The sequence below is a fragment of the Crocuta crocuta genome, unplaced genomic scaffold (assembly GCF_008692635.1).
Source record: "Crocuta crocuta isolate KB4526 unplaced genomic scaffold, BGI_CrCroc_1.0 scaffold243, whole genome shotgun sequence".
Lineage (NCBI taxonomy): Eukaryota > Metazoa > Chordata > Mammalia > Carnivora > Hyaenidae > Crocuta > Crocuta crocuta.
The window spans coordinates 6301340-6308600 of NW_027529596.1; the positions used below are offsets into that span (position 1 = coordinate 6301340).

Consider the following 7261-nt stretch of genomic DNA (forward strand, 5'->3'; position numbering starts at 1 on the left):
CTAGACAATGGGAAATACACAGCGCCCTGTTTTCACAGGGTTGGCTTTGACAGTCTCACAGCCGATGGGCCAGGGTTGCAGACACGGGTCACAGAGGGGACGGCCCGAGCCGGAGGGGCGCCTCCACTCCTCGCCCGCTCCTCAATCCCATTGGTCCCTGCCAAGGAAACTCGGCCATGCATTCTCGGCGTAGACAAAGGCCTTGTGTTTGCACAGCCCTTAGAGTTTACAAAGTGCTTTCACTTTTGTTATCTCGTGCCTTCTCACAACAGACTTGCGAATTCCTCGCTCACGGTTTACAGTCTGGAAACCCGTGAGCAAGGGTGAGTGACTCGTCCAAGGGCGCGCTGGCCGGGCACGGAGGCGGGCACGGGAAAGCGGATCCAGCCCCTCCGTCTCCACCTGAGACCCCGAGCGTTCGGTAGTATGATTACTCCTCTGAAGAGTGGACGCCACAGGAATCTGGTCAATCTGTGGACTGTTGGGCGGAGGGGGCTTTCTAGCTGCTCAGAAGAGCAGGGTAATTAAGAAAATTGCTCGAGGGGGGCTCCTCTTGGTAGGGGAGAGGGAGAGCAGAGCAGTGTTTGAAGACTCGGGCACCGGCTGGCATCTCTGCCCAGCACTGGAAGGCTCTTTGGATCTGAGAGATGAGCCTTCCCTTGCCTCTTTGCGGTCTTGGCTCCTGCCACTTGCTGTCTTGCAGCCAGTGAGCAGAGGCCCTTCCGCCCTCGCGGGCCTCCGGGGCCCTGTGTCCTCCAGCACACGTGAGGGGACAGGGGGCCCCTTCTCCTTCCAGGGGTGATAAAAGGAGGAGGGGCAGGCTCTTTCTACTCCATGCCCAGCCGGGCTGTGAGGAGAGGGAGGGAATAAAAAGAGACAGTGGCTTTGCTTTCCAGAATTAACGGCTCGCGTCTGCTGAGGCTATTTGCACTGTAAACGAGATTAAACAACAAAAAGCAGGGAGGAAGCAAACCAACCCAAATGATCAAAAAATACATTCTGGTGGCGGGTGTAAAACTCGCTTCCTCTCTGCCACAGAGGGCCCGGCGTGTGCGCTCCCTCGTAAAGGTGAGCTGCTCAGGAGGACACACCTGTGCGGTCCCTTTTGCTTGGGGACACATGCGCCCCGTGCGTTTAGGGAGGAACACACCCTCTGCTGCCCTGTGCAGCATCGCACCACCTCAGAGGAAGCGGCCTGCTTCGTATGTCACCGAGGGGTCTGAATCTCAAATGGAAGTCACTGGAAATTTGTGAAAATTCTCAAAAGGGGTGGGTAGAAATTCAGCAACTTTATTCTGTTAAGTAAGGAATAATTCTGTGGCAGCTAAGCATCCTTCTTTCTCACCATGAGATTTTGTGGTAGACTCATTCTATGGAAAGTTTTGTCTACAGATTTCCATCTGTTGTGATAATCATTATTAATCAAGCTGCTGTCACGCCATCTTGGGCTGTGATTTTTGTCAATTCCTCGCTGCTAAGCATCGTTGGTCCTGGGGAAGGAAGATGCACCTAAAAGGCTCAGATGGTGCATGATCCCCACGTCACGTGAGAAGTCTCTGGGCTGTTAAATACCATTTTCTAAAAGAAACATACTATGGAGTCTGCAAACATCGGTATTTTCCAAGACTCATCCAGCAGATTTCCCCCAGATTCTGTTTTGGCTGCAAAGTCCGTTTCCTAACCCGTGAGTGCTGACACGGAGTTTACCCAAGTCTCTGATTCTATCAGTAAACTTCGTGGTCACTGTCTGGGTTTTTTGGCCCTGTGGATTCCCCACGTGCAAACCCCTGTTCCCAGGTGCCTCTGCTCGGTGGCCAGAGGGGAGTCCAGGGTCCCGGGCAAATCAGCTTCCCTGCAGCTGCCCCCAAGTTGGTGGTCTGCAAAACTTAAGCTGTGTGTTTTAATTCTTTTTAATGTTTATTTTTGAAAGAGAGGGAGAGAGAGACAGAGACAGAGTGTGAGCAGGGGAGGGGCAGAGAGAGAGCTGTCAGCACAGAGCCCGACGTGGGGCTCGAACTCACGAACTATGAGATTAGGACCTGAGCCAAAGTCGGACGCCCCACCGATTAAGCCACCCCGGTGCCCCTAAACAGTGTGTTTTAGAGTGTGTTTATTGATTTACCTCGTATTATTTCAAGAAAGCAACTGAGGCTAAGCAGTGTTTTAAAATTAATCTGAGGGGCGCCTGGCTGGCTCAGTCGGTTAAGTGTCTGACTGGCTCAGGTCTTTATCTCACAGTTTGTGGGTTCAAGCCCTGCATGGGGCTCTGTGCTGACAGCTCAGAGCCTGGAGCCTGCTTCAGATTCTGTGTCTCCCTCTCTCTCTGACTTTCCCCTGCTCACAGTGTCTCTCTCTCTCTCTCTGTCTCTGAAAGAAAGAAAACATTAAAAATTTAAAAAAAATAAAAAGAAATAAAATTAATCTGAGAATTTCATGCTCTGCTTGAGATGATTGGCAAGGAGAGTTATCTCTAAAACTAGAACCTCAGGACCAGGACACATGAAAGAGAAAGTGACAGTGGATTTCCCATGTTATGATGAGGACAATGAGAAAGCTTACAAGTGGAGTTTTGGGCTTAAAACCACTAGAATTCATCATGTCGGAAATATCAACACAGCTTACTTCTCTGTGGTCCTCAACCAATCAAATCCTCACTCTCTTCTTGGCCTCCCAATATATTCCATTTGAAAGACAGACACAACAGAGCCTTCCAAGAAAACAAGTTTATCATAGCAGTAAAGGATGTGGGAAACACATGTGGGTTAATGGGTAGATCTTCTGTGTCTCCTTGTGCACAATAGAGATCATAACAGCAACAGCAACGGAACAACTGAGATTTATTGAGTGCTTATTGCGTCCCAGGCACTGTGCTAAGTGATTTACATGGATTATCTCATGTAATCCCCACAGCAATCCAAGGTACCGTTATTATCCCCATTATGCAGATGAGTTTGAAGCAGCTTGCCCAAACTATAACCGGTTCTATAACTAGTTCTACATCTGGTAAGGAGCAGGGCTAGCTTCTGAACCAAGTCTGTGTGACTCCCAACGCCGTGCTCTTAAACACCACACTCCACTAGAGAGAAGGGGTTTGTAGCCAGACCTAAGAGCTAAAGTTCCCGGAGACTTGATGTTAACAAGAATTCTTCAGTCTTTAAGGAAATAGGAAACTGTGCTCCCTCATCTGTGCTTCCGGGGACACGTGAGGGGTTTCAGGTTAACCTTGAATAATCCACAAGTTCAGGTAACTGGAAGATGACCCCGTCAGTCAAATGATTTCGATTCATTGAGATTTAAATTCCTTTTGTTGCTTGACCCTCATGTTTCTGCATTTGGGTATCTAGATTACCCTTCTCATGATGTTTCTTGTACTTAAATCTCTGACTGCCATGTACTTCTCATTTTTTCTTAGTGCCATGGTCACTCTCTTCTGTGCTTGGAGATTTTTAAAAAATTTTTAATGTTTTATTTATTTTTGAGAGAGAGGGAGGCAGCATGAGCAGGGGAGGACAGAGAGAGAGGGAGACACAGAATCTGAAGCAGGCTCCAGGCCCCGAGCTGGCTGTCAGCACAGAGCCTTACGCAGGGCTCGAACCCATGAACCGGGAGATCATGACCTAAGCCGAAGTCGGATGCTTAACCGACTGAGCCACCCAGGTACCCCAATTTTTTCTTTATATGTCTTGCCTTCTCTTTCCCACATTAAAAAAAAAAAAAAAAAAAAAAGCCAAGAAGCTCTCCTGAAAAAGGCAGGTAGGATTCTTACCGCCTGTTAGCTACTCCTTTGCTCTGCACTAGACCAACTTCAGCGTTTTAATTTTGATCTCTTTGCATCTCCGCAGCCCTTATTTACTCTATGCCTTTTCCTCTTTCCTCTCCTTTTCAGTACTAAATGTTCAATGCAGCTCTTCTCTCGGAGGAAAGCAGCCCCTCCAGGAAAGAGGCGATTCGGCTTTCCAAGCTGCCAATTCAGCATGGCAGCGGAGTCCGCAACAGAGAGGCATACATTTAAAATTGCTGATAGGCATAGAAAAAACCTTGTAGGGTGGTTGAAAACTGTGGAAGCCATGAATTTTCTGGGACTGCGTTCATTACTCACGAACTTTGGCAGGTGGAAGCCTGCTCACCTCTCCCAGAGGATGTGTGCTCCGGCTAATGGAATTCTTCTGTTTTCCTATGGCTCTGTTTTGTTTTCTTTAGGCACCGAGTCAAATGGCATGTGCCAGTGTGGGTGGCAGCTCCCCCCGCTGCTACTGTCCTGGCACGACTATGACCCTTCTCTCTCTATCAGCATCAAGAGGATGCCGTCATCCGGTGGCGCCCAGCAAAGCCTTCCATCCCACCTCCTAGAGCACCGCGTCGTCTCCAGGTCCTTCCCCTTCTCCATTAACTGTGAAATACCCAGCGCAGGAGATGAAGGTAGAGACACCAGTTAGGGGATGCTTTCCTGCATCCCTAAGGTAATTTCCCTTTTCCTTGGGATTTCTCTTCTGCTGACTCTAGTTTCAAATCCTAACACTACTGTAACTGATTCCTGGCAGATGATGGATTTTTTTTTAAAGCACAATTAAATGAAAGCCGTCTTTGCTCTTGGTACACTATTTTTAGGAAAATGTATAGGATGGGGGGGGGAACGTAACCCAACACTAACAACATGCTCAATCTGGAAGGGAAAGCACACTATTCACTCAAAAGCCTTCTACATATTTTGTTTTTAAGAAATGGGCTGGCTTATTAGTCTCCAAGGCACTTAACCTCATGTAAATAAGTACAAATACATGGAAAGACATCTGAAAACTCTAATCTATATATACTCAAACAAAAGATTCTAAACTATTAAAAATCCTAATCTGCCTGTAGATATACTATTTAATTTGCATAAAAGGAGAAGCAGGGAGTTGCTGTACAAAATGGTAGGATGTAGGCTCTGAAGGATGTAGGCTCAGAAAATACCTAAGGACCATAGAGTGAACACCTCTCATCTTAAAGTCCATTTTAAGTCCATAAACAACTATTTCCCCCTACCTGGCGTATACAGTATGGCCAGGAATCCCAGGGCCTAATTACATGCTTAGCAAAGAGGAAAAGGCAGAAGGTCCTTCATTAGAGGTCGGCTTCAAAATGGGCAGTGTTTAATTCCATGTGACCCCCAATTGGCTCATAATATAAATGGCCCTAAAGTTTCTCTTTTCTCTCTTTTCCACTGAAGAGAATTATGAGTGAGAAAATGCAGCCCACCGAGAAGCAAATCCTCACTGCACACCCAATGGTTGGAATTCCTGACTTGATTGATTGCCCTAATGCACTCCCTTCTCTCTGGCAGGAGCATCCTCGCCCCTGCCCAGGACCGCAGAGCCACCTCCTCTGCGCTGCTCACTGGACCAGCCATCCATTATCCTTCCCCTCAACAGCTGTTTCCTGCTCGCGCTCCGTGCAACGGGAGGCTCTTTACAGTCTGTCTTTCTTTCTCTTTTCCTCTCTCCCTCTTTCTTTCTTTTTCTTTCTCTCCCTTCCTTCCCTCCTTCCCTCCTTCCCTCCTTCCCTCCTTCCTTCCTTCCTTCCTTCTTTCCTTCCTTCCTTCCTTCTTTCTTTCTTTCTTTCTTTCTTTCTTTCTTTCTTTCTTTCTTTCTTTCTTTCTTTCTTTGTCTCTATAGCTTCCTTGATTTCCTTTTGGGATCTAACTGAGACTATTCTTCCCTCCTCCCCAGTTACTATGTATGACACCACAGAACCAAGAGTCTGGTCACCACAGGTTTGACATCTCCAAGAGCAGGACAGATAGACCTGAGCCCAGGGACAGCAGTCCTATTTTGCTTCTCCTGGAGCCACGGCGACATGGTGACCACTGGGGACTCAGTGCAGGGTGGGAGCCACAAAGCCTGCGTGGTTCCCTGTGCTCTGAGTACCTGAGAACCACACGGGTAGCACCAGGCTCCGACTGGAAAACGGGCTGCTGTCTTCTCTTCCCTCCAGGCAATAACATAATGAAGGATTCTTAAAAGGAAAACGAACAGCAGAAAGGTTGGTGCCTCTGCTAAATCCAGCAGACCGGACAGCCCACACAGAGAGCCGTCAGGACGGGCGCACTTACAGAGACCAAATGTAAAATTTTCCACACCAACAGTGAGGCTTCCCTTCTAAATAAAAGCAATTCCCATTACCTTGTAGCTTGATCTTTATATTCATAAAGAGGCTCTTTCATTTTTTTATTACTCTTTCCACAGTTTACCCAAAGGATGAATAAGGGACACTTGCAATTCCCATCTTATTTCTAGCAAGGGTAGGAGACAGAAGACTAACATGACTCCTATCAGACACACAGTAAGTCAGTGGCAAAACCTAAATTAGAACTTGGGGGCCTGGGGGGCTCAGTCAGTTGAGCGTCCAACTTCAGCTCAGGTCATGACCTTGCGGTTCATGGGCTTGAGCCCCGCGTCGGGCTCTGCGCTGACAGCTTGGAGCTTGGAACCTGCTTCGGCTTCTGTGTCTCCCTCTCTCTCCACCCCTCCCCTGCTCGCACTCTCTCTCGCTGTCTGTCTCTCAAAAATAAATAAATATTAAGAAATTTTAAAAAAATTAGAACTCAACATGTTCTGAGTTCTCAACTTTCATTTTGCTCATGGAGCCACCCAAACAATGATATTCAGTAGCCAGGGAAACACGCACCGCCTCAGTGTAAATTCTACAATCTTATAAATCTTTCAGGAAATTCTCGAAACGTCATAAACCATGGAGTCGTATTTTGAGTGGTTTGTCACCAGGTCTTCCAGGTGAGATATTTCCTGCATTTTCTTGTGGCCTATTTGTCATATTTTATAACCCGAAGTTATTATTTTTGTACTTTGGGAAATAATGATTAATTTGCATTCGCCCTCCCCCCAAAAACCGAACACGCTAAAATGACGGCATATGCTAGATGTACGGCTTGGTCTTTGGATGGGACTTGTCAAAAATCGAATCCTGACCCTGCCCGGTTGACAAATAAATTTTATAGCTGTCCAAAGGTTTAAAGCAATACAGATTGTCTGAGCCAATAAGTTGATTTGGTGAGAGCGGGATGCTAATGAGTCTTTGATCCGTGCAGAGGCCAGCGAGCGCTAGCACAGTCCCAGCCTGCACCCCTCACCCCGCCAGCTGTCTCACAAACGCCTGCCATGGGTCACAGGGGGGACCCGGCAAGCTGAGAGCAGAGATGGATCAGAGCAAATCCATCATCTTCCCGAACGCATCACTCCAATGAATGTCGGTCTTCGGCAAGACA

At 47.5% G+C, this 7261-nt stretch overlaps 1 long non-coding RNA gene across 2 annotated transcripts; it reads left to right on the top strand.

Annotated features, from left to right (window-relative positions):
* Positions 1 to 262: 262 nt before the first annotated feature.
* On the top strand, positions 263 to 6130 carry LOC144229671 (uncharacterized). Of its 2 annotated transcripts, none has more exons than XR_013334552.1 (3): positions 263 to 323; positions 4292 to 4460; positions 5974 to 6130. It is a non-coding gene; the product is annotated as an uncharacterized LOC144229671 (long non-coding RNA). The 2 variants fall into 2 exon arrangements; XR_013334553.1 differs by having other exon boundaries at positions 4292 to 4419.
* Positions 6131 to 7261: the final 1131 nt, after the last annotated feature.